The sequence below is a fragment of the Oryctolagus cuniculus genome, chromosome 3, assembly GCF_051225735.1.
Source record: "Oryctolagus cuniculus isolate XC-2025 breed Fujian yellow rabbit chromosome 3, ASM5122573v1, whole genome shotgun sequence".
Classification (NCBI taxonomy): Eukaryota; Metazoa; Chordata; class Mammalia; order Lagomorpha; family Leporidae; genus Oryctolagus; species Oryctolagus cuniculus.
The window spans coordinates 21,535,913-21,549,088 of NC_142869.1; the positions used below are offsets into that span (position 1 = coordinate 21,535,913).

Below are 13,176 nucleotides of genomic sequence, written 5' to 3' on the forward strand. Positions count from 1 at the left end.
ATTGATTTCAGTTCCTTTGTCAAAAATAAATTGGTTGTAGATGCATGGATTTAATTCTGGAATTTCTGTTCTGTTCCACTGGTCTACATGTCTGTTTTTGTTCCAGTACTAGACTGTTTTGATTATAACTGCCCTGTAGTATGTCTTAAAATCTGGTATTGTGATGCCCCTGGCTTTGTTTTTGTTGTGTAAGATTGCTTTAGCTATTTGGAGTCTCTTGTATCTCTACTGATTTTTTTTTTTTAGATCAGAGAAGAATGTAGTTAGTATTTTGATTGGGATCACATTGAATCTATAAATTGCTTTTGGTAGTATGGACATTTTGATGACATTGATTCTTCCAATCCATGAACATGGAATATTTTTCCATTTGTTATGTTTATTCTATTTCTTTCTTTAATGTATTATAATTTTCATCATAGAGATCTTTGACACCCTTGGCTAAATTTATTCCAAGGTATTAAATTTTTGTTGCTTTTGTGAATGGAATTGATCTTAAAAGTTCTTTCTCAGCCATGTCATTATCTATGTATAAAAGGCTATTTATTTTTGTGTGTTAATTTTATGTCCTGACACTTTATGAAACTTTTAATGAGTTCTAGTAGTCCCTGTGGAGTCTTTTTTCTCCTATATATAGAATCAGGTCATCTTCAAATAGGGATGGTTTGACTTGCTGTTTTCTAATTTGTATCCCTTTGATTTCTTTTTGTTGCCTAATGGCCCTGGCTAAAACTTCCAAGACTATATTGAATAGCAATGGTGAGAGTGGGCATCCTTGTCTGGTTTTGGATTTAGGGAGAATATGTCCAACTTTTTCCCATTCAGTAAGGTGTTGGCTATGGGTTTGTCATAAATTGCCTGGATGATATTGAGGAATGTTCCATCTATACCTAATTTGCTTAAGGTTTCATCATGAAAGTATGTTGTATTTTATTAAATGCTTTCTATTCATCTAATGAGATAATGATGTGGTGTTTGTTTTTCATTTTCTTAATGTGATATATTACATTTTTTGATTTGTGAATGTTGAACCATCCCTGCATACCAGGGATAAATCCTGCTTGGTCTGGATGGATGAATGATCTTTCTGATGTGTTGTTGGATTTGATTAGCTAATATTTTGTTGAGGATTTTTGCATCTATGTTCATCAAGGATATTGGTTTATAGTGCTCTTTCTCTGTTGTATCTTTTTCTGGATTAGGAATTATGGTGATGCTAGCTTCATGGAACGAGTTTGGGGGGATTCCTTCCCTTTCAAGTGTTTTGAATAGCTTGAGGAGAATTGGAATTAGATCTTTGTTAAATGTCTGGTAGAATTCAGCAGTGAAGCCATCCAATCCTGGACTTCCCTTTGTCAGGAGGGTCCTTATTACTAATTCAATCTGTGTTGGTTATTTGTCTGTTTAGGTTTTCTATGTCTTCATGACTCATTCATGGTAGTCCAGGAATCTATCCATTTCTTCCAGATTTCTCAATTTGTTGGCATATAGCTCTTTGTGGTAATTACTTATGATTCTTTTTTATTTCTGTGTTATCTGTTGTTACATTTTTTTTTCATCTCTCATTTCATTGATTTGGGTCTTCTCCCTCCTTTTTCTGGTTAGTTGGGCCAATGATGTATCAATTTTGTTTATTTTTTCAAAAATCCAGCTCTTCATTTTGCTGATCTTTTGTATTTTTTTGGTTTCAATTTTGTTTACTTCTTCTCTAATTTTAATTATTTCTTTCATCCTACTAATTGAGTTGGTTTGTTCTTGCTTTTCTAGGTCCTTGAGGTGCATTGAAAGCTCATTTATTTGGTGCCTTTCCAATTTATTCATGTAGGCACCAATTGCTATAAATTTCCCTCTGCACACTGCTTTTGCTGCATCCCATGTTTTGATATGATGTATTGCTGATTTAATTGCCCCCGCATTTTTTGATTTATCTTTTGATTTCTTCTCTGACCCACTCTTCATTCAGGAGCATCTTGTTCAGTCTCCATGTGATTGCATAAGATCTAGAGATTCTTGAGTTGTTGATTTCTAGCTTCATTATACTGTGAGCAGAGAAGATGTGTGGTATGATTTTGATTTTTTTAAAATTTGCTGAGGCTGGCTTTATGGCCTAGCATGTGGTCTACTCTAGAGAAAGTTCCATACGCTGATGAGAAGAATGTGTATTCTGCAAATGTGGGGTGAAAAGTTCTGTAGGTATCAGTAAGATCCATTTGATCCATGGTGTCAATTAGCTCTATTATTTCTCTTTTTGATTTCTGTCTAGTAGAGCTGTCCACTGATGAAAGTGAGGTGTTAGAGTCCCCCATTACCATTGTATTGTAGTATGTCTCCCTTTAGATCCATTAACATTTGTTTTAAATAGCTAGGGGCCCTGTAATTGGGTGTATATAGATTTATTATAGTCACACCTTCTGTTTTATTGATCCCTTCATTATTACATAATGTCCTTCTTTGTCTCTTTTAACAGTTTTTGTGTTAAAGTCTATTTTGTCTGATATTAAGATGGTTATGCTAGCTCTTTTTTTTCTTTCAGTTAGCATGGAATATCTTTTTCTATCCTTTCACTTTCAGTCTGCATGCATCTTTGTTGGTGAGGTGTGTTTCTTTAGGCAGCAAGTAGATGGGCTTGTTTTTTAATCCATTCAGCCAGTCTGTATCTTTTAATTTAAGGATTTAGGCCATTTGCATTTAAGGTTATTATTTATAAGTAATGACTTGGCCCTGACATTTTCCCATAAATATCCCTATTGTTTACTTGGGATTTCCTTTGTACTTTTACTGGGAGATTTTCTGATTTCACCTTCTTTTATAGTGATGACCTTGTTTCTGTTTCTGTGTGTGGCATATCCTTAACCATCGATTGTAGGTCTGGATGAGTGGTGACAAATTCTTTTTTTTTTTTTCTTTGACAGGCAGAGTTAGACAGAGAGAGAGAGACAGAGAGAAAGGTCTTCCTTCTGTTGGTTCACCCCCCAAATGGCCACTACGGCTGGTGCGCTGTGCTTCCTCCTGGTCTCCCATGCAGGTGCACGGCCCAAGCACTTGGCCCATCCTCGACTGCCCTCCTGGGCCACAGCAGAGAGCTGGACTGGAAGAGGAGCAACCAGGACTAGAACCCAGGGTGCCGGTGCCACAGGTGGAGGATTAGCCTAGTGAGCCATGGTGCTAGCCAGACAAATTCTTTTAATTTCTGTTTGTTTCAGAAGGTCATTTATTTGATCTTCATTTATAAATAAGAGCTTTGCAGGGTACAGTATTCTGGATTGACAGTTTTTTCCTCTTAAGACTTGAACTATATCTCACCATTGTCTCCTAGCCTGTAGGATTTCTGATGAGAAATCATCTGTGGGTCCAATTGGAGATCTTCTGAAAGTAATCTGGCATTTTGCCCGTGCACATTTTAGAATCTTTTCTTTATGCTTTCCTGTGGAGAGTTTGACTACAATGTGTTGTGGTGAAGATCTTTTCTGGTCATGTCTGTTAGGAGTTCTATGTGCTTCCTGTACTTGGGCTTCCCTTGTTTTCCCAAATTAGGGATGTTTTCTGTAATTATTTTATGAAAAAGGCCTTGTAATCCATTTTCTCTTTCCACACATTCAGGAACTCCTAACATCCATATGTTGGGTCATTTGATAGTATGTCATAAATCTCCTACACTCTTTTTAATTTTTTGATTTTCTTTGTTTTTTTTTTTTTTTTTGATCTGACTGAAAAATTTCCAAAATTTGTCTTCCAACTCAGACATTCTTTCTTCTGCTTCACCAAGTCTGTTGTTAAGGCTTCCCACTGCATTTTTAATTTTCTCTATTGAATGCTACATTTCTAATATTTCATTTTGATTTCTCTTTAAAAATCTAAATTTCATGGGAAAAATTTTCATTCATGTCATGTATGGTTTTCTTTAGTTTGTGCATTTGCTTCTGATTGCTTTTGAGTAATCCTACAATCAAATTTTCAATTCCATTTCCATCTTTTTATCAATCTCTTCATATTCATATTCTAATATTGGAATGTTGTCTTCCTTTGGGGGCATCATTATGTCTTCCATATTCTTGTTTCTTGAATTTCTGCATTTGTTTTTAGGCATTTGTGGAGATACTTGTTGGTTTTTTCCTCTGATGGCTTTTATCTTTGAACTATGCTTCTATGACTTAGTGGGATGTTTTCACTTTCAATGAATACCAAGAGGTGGTGCTGGTTGTGGCCAGAGAGCTCTGGTCAGTGCTCCAAGGTGGGGGAAGTATCCAGGGTAACACCCAAGCTGGGCGTGATAGATCTTCTCTTGGAAATAGAAGGGGGTAATGGGTCACCTCTGTTGGTGTGATCACCACCTCACCTCCCCTCCTCCAAGGTGAGCAATGCCCAGGTGTTAGTCCCCAATGGGTTCAACACTCAACCGTGTTGCTGTATGATGAACCACACAAATGATCTGCATAGTCCTCATTCTGAGCACAGTTCTCACTGTGATGACCCACCCCAGGCAACAAAGGGGCTCTGAGCATGTGGAGTTGCACCCAGTGATAGCCCAGTGACCAAGCTACACCCTACATCCTCTCATGTAGCCACCAAGTCCCTGCAGTCTCAGCACACCAGGCTCCCAATCGTCACTGGGTGCAGAGGTTCTGCTCTGCCCTTCCAACCTGTTTGGTCCACAGAGAAGCAGATGTTCCCCGAGCCAGCTCTGCCTAGGTGGCTTGAGCCCCAGAGCCTGTGGTAGGTTGGGAGGCTGCTGGCGCCTCACAATCTTACATGGGTGTCCAGCCTCTTGTCAGTCCTCCCACCCAGGCTCAAAGTCAGTGGTTTCATGGATTTTTCCTTCTGCTAGAATCTCTGGATCACACGTATATACTGGAGCCACTGGCCAAATGTTGCCCTCTCCCCACTGCTGTCACAAGTACTGCTAGGAAGATGGCGTCCTGTTTCAGCCAGTTGCTGTGCACACACAGGGATTCTGCAGTTGCTGCTTATGCCCAAAATGGCACCTACCCTCTCAGCTTGGAGCCGGGCACTGTTGTGAGAAGGATGGGGTGAGAGAAACGTGCTCCTTTTACTTCCACTGGGTCTGTGGGTGCCTTCTAGTCTCTAGGGCTCCAGGCCAGACTCACACCATGCTCTCCCTCTAGCTATATCACCATGGGTTGCTCCAGTCTGATCTCACCTCCATCTCCATGTTGACGCCCTCTCCAACTCTCGGCTGCTGGAGTCATGTAATGTGTCTGTGTTTGTGCTGCGCATCTGCACCTTCCACACAAGTTCATGGCGTTTCCACTGCAGTTGTTCTCTCTCATTCTCCCCTGAGACTGTACTTCCTACACTTTTTTTTTTTACTATTTATCCCTAGCCTTGTGCAGTACATCGTTCCCCATTCTGCCATCTTGCATCTCCTCTTGTATTATTGAACCATGTTACATAAAGTATGGGAATCTTGCAGTAGTATAGATGATGAATTTGTAGTCTTACCTATTTTTATGTTATAGTTATTTGTATTGTAAATCCCTCAAGAGAATTTCATAGCATTTCTTTATTTGTATATATTTGAAAGAAATTAATAGAAAAAATGGACCTTTTCATTTACTCAGTGCAATGATTTGGTGCCTGAACTCATGCAGAATTCCACCCTACAGTCATAAGTTAATGGCACTAAGATGGTAGAAACTTCACCCAGTACCATGTCTAAAGGTGGGGCCCTTGGGAAGGGCCTTGATTGGATTACATCACTGTGTAGAGACCCCTGCTTGGATCCTGGTGGCTCCACAGGGAGAGAGATGTACAGACCAGTGTGCTCTCTGTCTCTCCATGTGATGCTCTTGCTGCCTTAGGATTCTGCTAGCAGGAAGGCCACCACCAGGTGGGGCCCTTAGACTTATCGTGTACAGAACCTCTTTTCTTTATAAAGTTGGCCTGCTTCAGGTATTTTGTTATAGGAATGAAGAGCTAATGAATACACTTGGATATCCATGCTTCCTCCATTTATTCCTAAGGAATAAATATTTTTCCCTCTGTTATCATCTCTCATAAACCGGAAGTGACTTTAGCATTTTTTGCAGTGCATATTTGTGCAACAAATTCACTAGTTTTTCTTTTATCTAGAAATATGTTTTGCGTTCAATTTTGAAATTCATTTTAACAGGTATAGAATTCTGGGCTGGTAGGTGTTTCTTTCAGCACTTTAAATGTGCTGTTCTGTCCTCTGACCTCCATGATGTCTGCAGGAGATGTCTGGTGTCAATCAGGTTGTTGTCACAGTGAATGTTTCATTTTCCTCTGGTTGCTTTCTAAATCTTTTTCTCCAGCTTCATCAGGTTCACCATGATGAAGCCAGCAATGGTTTAATTTTGAACATTTCTGGTTTGGTGTTTGCTGAATTTCTGGAATCTGCATGTTCATGTCTTTTGGCAAATTTGGGAAGGTCTTCTTCTTCAAATACTTTTTCTGTTGCATTCTTTGTCTTCTGTCCTGTGGGAACTTCACTGCTATTAGGCCTTTTGAAACTGTTCTATAAGTCTTTGAGGACCTGCTAATTTTCACTAGTCTCACCCCATCTTCTTCAGATTGGTTGGTTTCTTCAAGTCCATTGACTTCTTCCACCATTATGTGCGTTTTACAAATAAGCCCACCTAGTGAGTTTTTAAAATATTTAAAATTTTGCTTATTTTTGTTTGAAAAGTAGAAACATAGAGACAGATATCTTTTAATCTGCTGATTTACTCTCCAAATGCTTCCAATGCTGAGGCTGGCCCAGGACAAATCTAGGAGCTAGGAATTCAATCTTAGTGTCCCACGTAAATGGGAGAGACCTAAGTGTTTGAGCCATCATCTGCTGCCTTCCTGGGTGTGCATCAGCAGCAATCTGGAACTGGAAGTATGGGACTCAAATCCAGGCACTCTGATATGGGAGGTGGGTGCCCCAAGCCATGGATTAAACCCTGTGTCCAGTGGCTGCCCCAGTACCCATTGAATTTTAAAATTTCAGATACAGAATTTTTCCAATAAAATTTATTTCTGGTTAGTTTTTATTTTTCTTCTGTTTTCCTTTATTTCTGATCTTTTCACATATTTTGAGCAGGTTTCCATTTTATCAACTGAGCATGGTTATAACGGCCACTTCGGGTCCTCATCTGTTCATCCCAGTATCTGGTCCTTCTCAGGACTGACCTCCAGTTTATTGCCTTTCCCCTTCAGAATGGGGTCTGTTTTTTCGCTCTTTTCATGTAACTTACTTGAAATGGTATCCCAGGCATTTTGATTGCTGTGTTGTGGCAGCTCTGGATTTTGTTACGTTGTCCCAAATAGTGTTGATGTTTGGTTTCCTCAAGCATTTAACTTGGAAAAGTCCCAGTCCTCTGTCTTGCTGGGTGTGAGTGGAATTGAGATCTCAGGGCAGACTCCCACTAGTTTGCCCTGAGCACTCTCGTTTCAGGGGAGCCAGAGACTTGGGCAGATTTAGGCACAGATTTTTGGGGTCTTTCTTTGGTTTTATCCTTGCTGGGGATGCTCCTCACTCTCTGGCAGCCCTGGTTTCCCAGAGCTGCTTCTGGCACCTTCTGTGAGAGTGTGGTGTGCTCTTCTAGCAGACTTTGCTGCCCAGAGCCACTGCTGATGGTGGCAGCTACTTGAGAATAAAGTCACAAAGTACGAAGCTCACCTGTGTCTGCCACTTCCTTCTGCCTCTGTTCACTCGTCAGATCCTCCAGGTAGTTGGTTTATTTTTTATTTATATAAGATAATAAGTTTCATGTAATTCATGTATACAGATTTAAGAGGATAATGATACTTCCTGTACTACCCTCCCTCCTGCCCTTGCTCCTACCCTCCCTCCTTCTTCCTTTATTGTTTCTTTTTAATTATTAAAAGATTAATTTTTATTTATCTCAAAGGCAGAGTTACTGATAGGAAGAGAGAGAGAGAGAGAGAGAGAGAGAGAGAGAGATTGATATTGATTTTCCATCTACTGGTTCAATCTCTAAATGGCCGCAATGCCCAGAGCTGGGCTAGACTGGAGCCAGTAGCCAAGAGCTTCATCCGAGTCTCCAACATGGGTGGTAGAAGTCCAAGCTCTTGGACCATCCTCTGCTGCTTTTCCAAGTTCACTAGCAGGGAGCTGGATCATAAGTGGAGCAGCTGGGATTCTACTTGAACCAGCACCCATATGGGCTGGGTGTCACAGGCAGCAGCTTAACCCATTATGCCACAAGGCTGTACTCTCCTTTTAATCTTCACAATGACATCCTTTCAGTTTATTTTATAATTATAATTACAAGCTTAATGCTTCACTAAATAAAGAAATCAAAAGTATTAAGTAGAAAAACCACTGTTCCTTAAGAGTATAGACAAGGGCTGTAAACAGCAATCAAATTTCAAAATACAGATTTCACTCATATACATTACTTTTTGTACTCTGTATATTAGTTACCAAAAATCAGGGAAAACATGATATTTATCATTTTAGGAATGGATTATTTCACTAAGCATAGTGGTTTCCAGTTACATCTATTTTGTTGCAAAAGACTGGGTTTTGTTCTTTTTTATGCTTGAGTAGTATTCCATAGAGTATATATTAAACATTTTCTTTATCTAATCATCAGTTGATGAACATCTGGGTTGATTCCATATCTTAGTTATTGTGAGTTAATGTGCAATAAACATGAGGGTACAGATAACTTTTTCATATGTTGATATAATTTCCTTTGGATAAATTCCCAGGAGTGCGATGGCTGTATTTCATATTTCTGAGATATCTCCATAGTGTCTTCTCAGTAGCTGGGCCAGTTTACATTCCTACCAACAGTGGGTTAGGGTACCTCCCCCCTATACCCTAGCCAGCATTTGTTTGTTGATTTCTGTATGAAAGCCATTCTAATGCGAGTGAGGTGGAACCTCATTGTGATTTTGATTTGCATTTCCATGATGGCTAGTGATCCTGTGCATTTTTTCATGTGTCAATTGGTCATTTGGATTTCCTCTTTTGAAAAATGCCTGTTTAAGTCCTTTGTCCATTTCTTAACTGGGGTTTTCTGTTTGTTTTTGATGGGTTTATTGAGCTCTTTATATATTCTGGAAATTAATCCTTTATCAGTTGCATAGTCTGCAAATAATTTCTCCCATTCTGTTGGTTGCCTCTTCACTTTTCTGGGTGTTTCTTTTGCAGTGCAAAAGATTCTCAATTTAATGTAATCCCATTCATCAATTTTGGCTTTGATTGCCTGTGCCTCTGGGATCTTTTCCAAGAACTCTTTGCCTATGCCAATGTTTTGCAGGATTTCCCCAATGTTCTTTAATAATTTGGTGGTATTGGGTCATAGATTTATGTCTTTGATTCATTTTGAGATTTTAGTTCCTTTGTCAAAGATAAGTTGGTTGTAGATTCATGGGTTGATTTCTGGAGTTTATTTTCTGTTCTATTGGTCTTTTCATCTGTTTTTATACCAGTACAAGACTGTTTTGATTATAACTGCTCTGTAGTGTGTTTTGAAATCTGATATTGTGATGCCCCCAGCTTTGTTTTTGTTGTATAAGATTGTTTTAGCTATTCAGGGTCTCCTGTGTTTCCATATCAATTTCAGCATTGTTTCTTTTACATCTAAGAAGAATGTCCTTGGTATTTTGTTTAGTATCACATTGAATCTGTAGATTGATTTTGGTAGTATGGACATTTTGATGATATTGATTCTTCCAATCCATGAACATAGAAGATTTTCCCATTTTTTGATATCTTCTATTTCTTTTTTAATGTTTTGTAATTCTCATCATAAAGATCTTTGAAATCCTTGGTTAAACTTTTTCCAAGGTATTTGATTTTTTTTTGTAGGTATTGTAAATGGGATTGATCTTAGAAGTTCTTTCTCAGTTGTGGCATTGTCTGTATATACAAAGGCTATTGATTTTTTGTATTGATTTTATATTCTGCTACTTTACCAAACTCTTCTATGAGTTCCAGTAGTCTTTTAGTGGCATCTTTTTGATGCCTTATATATAGAATCATGCCATCTGCAAATAGGGATAGTTTGACTTCTTCCTTCCCAGTTTGTATCTCTTTGATTTCTCTCTCTTGCCTAATGGCTCTGGCTAAAACTTCCAGGATTATATTGAATAACTGTGGTGAGAGCAGGCATCCTTATGTGGTTCTGGATCTTAGTGGTAATGCTTCCAAACTTTTCCCCATTCAATAGGCTGTGGGTTTGTCATAAATAGCTGTGATTGTATTAAAGGATGTTCCTTCTATACCCAATTTGCTTAAAATTTTCATCATGAAAGGGTGTTGTATTTTATCAAATGCTTTCTCTGCTTCTATTGAGATAATCATATGATTTTTGTTCTTCAGTTTCTTAATGTGCTGTATCACATTGATTGATTTACAAATGGTGAAACATTCCTTCATACCTTATCATAGGGATAAATCTCACATGGTTTGGGTGAATGATCTTCTAATGATCAATTGGCTAGTATTTTGTTGAGGATTTTTGCGTCTATGTTCATCAGGGAAACTTGTCTGCACCTGCTCACGCAGCCACACAGCTACAGTGTTTTCACAGTCCCAGCACACTAGATTCCCACAGTCACAAGCATCAAGCCCCCTGTCAGTTTTCCCAGCCATACTCAGGCATCTCCTCTTGTCTGGTTACTGGGTATGCAGATATGAGCTGGTGCAGCTTTTACGAATGTCCAAAATGGCGCCTGCTCTCTCTTGGCTAGTGACAGGATGCAGGTACTGGGTGGTCATCGAGAGAGAAATGTGCCCCCTTTTTTTCCCTCTGGGTTGGCAGGTTCACTGTCCCTCCACAGTGCTCCAAACTGGACTTACACCAAGCTCTCCCCACAGCTTTATCTCCAGTGACTTGACTGCTTGCTGTCTGGTCTCACCTCACTCTCCAAAGTTGGTGCTGCGTCTCTCAGCTGCTGGGGCCTGAGTTGTATGTATCCACAAACTTCATGTGTCCTTCTAATTTGTCCCTGTAATTTGTCCCTCTAATTTGCATGGAATTTCCTCTTTAGTTTTCTCCCTAACCATTATCTGAGATTGTACTCCTTCCCCCCCTTTTTAAACTATCTTCCCTTAGACTAGAGCAGTATGCTTCTTCCCTATTCCACAATCTTGGAATCTTCTCTCTCTCTCTTTTTTTTAAGATTTATTTATTTTATTTGAAATTCAGAGTTACGCAGAGAAGGAGAGGCAGAGAGAGAGAGAGGTCTTCCATCTGTTGGTTCACTCCCTAGATGGCTGCAATGGCTGGAGCTGCGCTGATCTGAAGCCAGGAGCCAGGAGCTTCTTCTGGGCCTCCCATGTGGGAGCAGGGGCCCAAGAATTTGGACCATCTTCTACTGCTTTCCCAGGCTATAGCAGAGAACTGGATCGGAAGTAGAGCAGCCAGGACTTGAACTGGCGCCCATATAGGATGCTGGCACTTCAGGCAGTGGCTTTACCCATTAAGCCACAGCACTGCCCCGTGCTCTCTGTCTTTACATTCTAATATTGAAGTGTTTTTGTGTTCCTTTTGGCATGTCATATTGTCTTCCTTGTTCTTGTTTCTTGTATTTCTACATTTATTTTTAGGCATTTATGGAAACGCTTGTTGGTTTTCTCCTTTGATGGTTTTTACATTTGAAATGTGCCTCTGTGGCTTAGTGGAGTGTCTTCTCCTTCTGTGGATATTCAGAGGTTGTGCAGGGTGGGGCCAGAGAGCTCTGGTCAGTCTTGGATGTGATGCAGAAGTCCAGGGTGACATCCAAGTATGGCATGGTAGGTCTCTGTTATTGTCAGCAGGGGGATCACATCTGCTGGTGTGATCACAGCCTCACCTCTCTGCCAAGGTGGTCAATGCTTGGGGCAAGCCACAGTGGCTATAAACCCCACCCACATAGTTACATGAACTGCACAAAGGATCTGTGCAGTCCTCAGTGTGAGCACGGAACTCCCCGCAATGTTCCACTCCCGGTACTGAGGGAATTCTGAGCCTCTAAATCCAGACACAGCGTTTGCCCAGAGACCCAGCTCCATCCCATGCCATACTGTGCAGTCAGGATTCCCACAGTCATAATGCACAGGGCTCCCACAGTCACAGGGAGAAGGGGATCAGCTCTCATCTGCATGAGCCTGCTCTGCACAAGGAGAGAGCAGACATGTTCCAGAGTCAACTACCTGTTGGTGTTCTGCCTTTGGCAGTTTGAGTGTTCGTGCCTGTGATAGAGTGAGGGGTGGGGAGTGCCTCCCAGGCTTAAGTGGGTGCCCCATCTCCTGCCAGCTCTCCAGACCGGTCTAAAAGACAGCAGAGACCACAGATTTGTCCCTTTGATAAAATCCCCTAATTGCATGCACGTGTGTTCCAGCTGCCGCAGCCTGTATACCCCTTATTTATATGGTGCTTCCTCCCTGCTAGTCGCTGGGAGGCACCCTTGTGGCGGGATGGGAATCAGGCACTGTGCTCTCTCTTCAAGGGGCTCGGTGGGCACCCTGCCCACCAGATTGGATTCAGAGTCAGAGTGGTCCACAAGGTTCTCCCTCTGGCAGTGTTACATGACACCGGCTGCCACAGGCTCCTCTCACCTTACTCTGACAAGATGGCATCTCCTCCAGCCCCTCAGCTGGTGGGAGTTGCTGGTGATGTCTCCTCTTGCTGCTGTGTGTTTGTACTGTCTGCAATGTTCCATGATGTTTCTCTTCTTTCTGTAGAATTACTACTGCAAATTTCTCTACAACTCTCCGCTGGGAATGCAGTTACTCCACTTTTCTTCTGTTGTCTTCCTGTGGTCAAAATCATCACGTCTTTTCCTTATTCAGCCATCTTGGATCCTGATTTATTTTATTTTTAAAGGTTTGTTTGATTTTTTTTTTTTTGAAAGGCAGAGTCACAGAGGGAGAGAGAAGAAAGGTCTTCCATGTGCAACCACCAGGGCTGGAGCACGCCAAAGCCAGGAGCCTGGAATTCCATCCAGGTCTCCGCACATGTGGCAGAATCCAAGTGCTTAGGCCATCATCCACTGCCCTCCCAGGGTCATTAGTAGGAAGGTGGATTGAAAGAGAAGTAGCTGGCACTTTGCCAGGGGTGCTGAAGTCCCAAGTGGTGACTTAACCAGCTGTACCACAACACCCATCCCAGTTGGTTTATTTAAAAAACTTCCCCCAGTTTAGAATTACTATTTATAGAAGGATTAATTTCTTAGTGCTTTATTCCCTTACCA

At 40.8% G+C, this 13,176-nt stretch overlaps 2 protein-coding genes across 12 annotated transcripts in view; one reads left to right on the top strand and one right to left on the bottom strand.

Moving 5' to 3' along the window:
- PNKD (PNKD metallo-beta-lactamase domain containing) overlaps nt 1–13,176 on the bottom strand; it is a 552,090-nt gene that overhangs the window by 448,251 nt on the left and 90,663 nt on the right. The gene's annotated exons all lie outside the window — the stretch shown is intronic.
- LOC149127282 (uncharacterized) overlaps nt 1–13,176 on the top strand; it is a 421,278-nt gene that overhangs the window by 18,995 nt on the left and 389,107 nt on the right. Inside the window, exon 2 of one of the 10 annotated variants that reach the window (XR_016231897.1) lies at nt 10,820–10,910. The exons of the other annotated variants lie outside the window; for them this stretch is intronic. The gene's annotated coding sequence lies outside the window, so the exon portion shown is untranslated. The remainder of the gene's footprint in view (nt 1–10,819; nt 10,911–13,176) is intronic. 10 annotated transcript variants of the gene reach the window in all.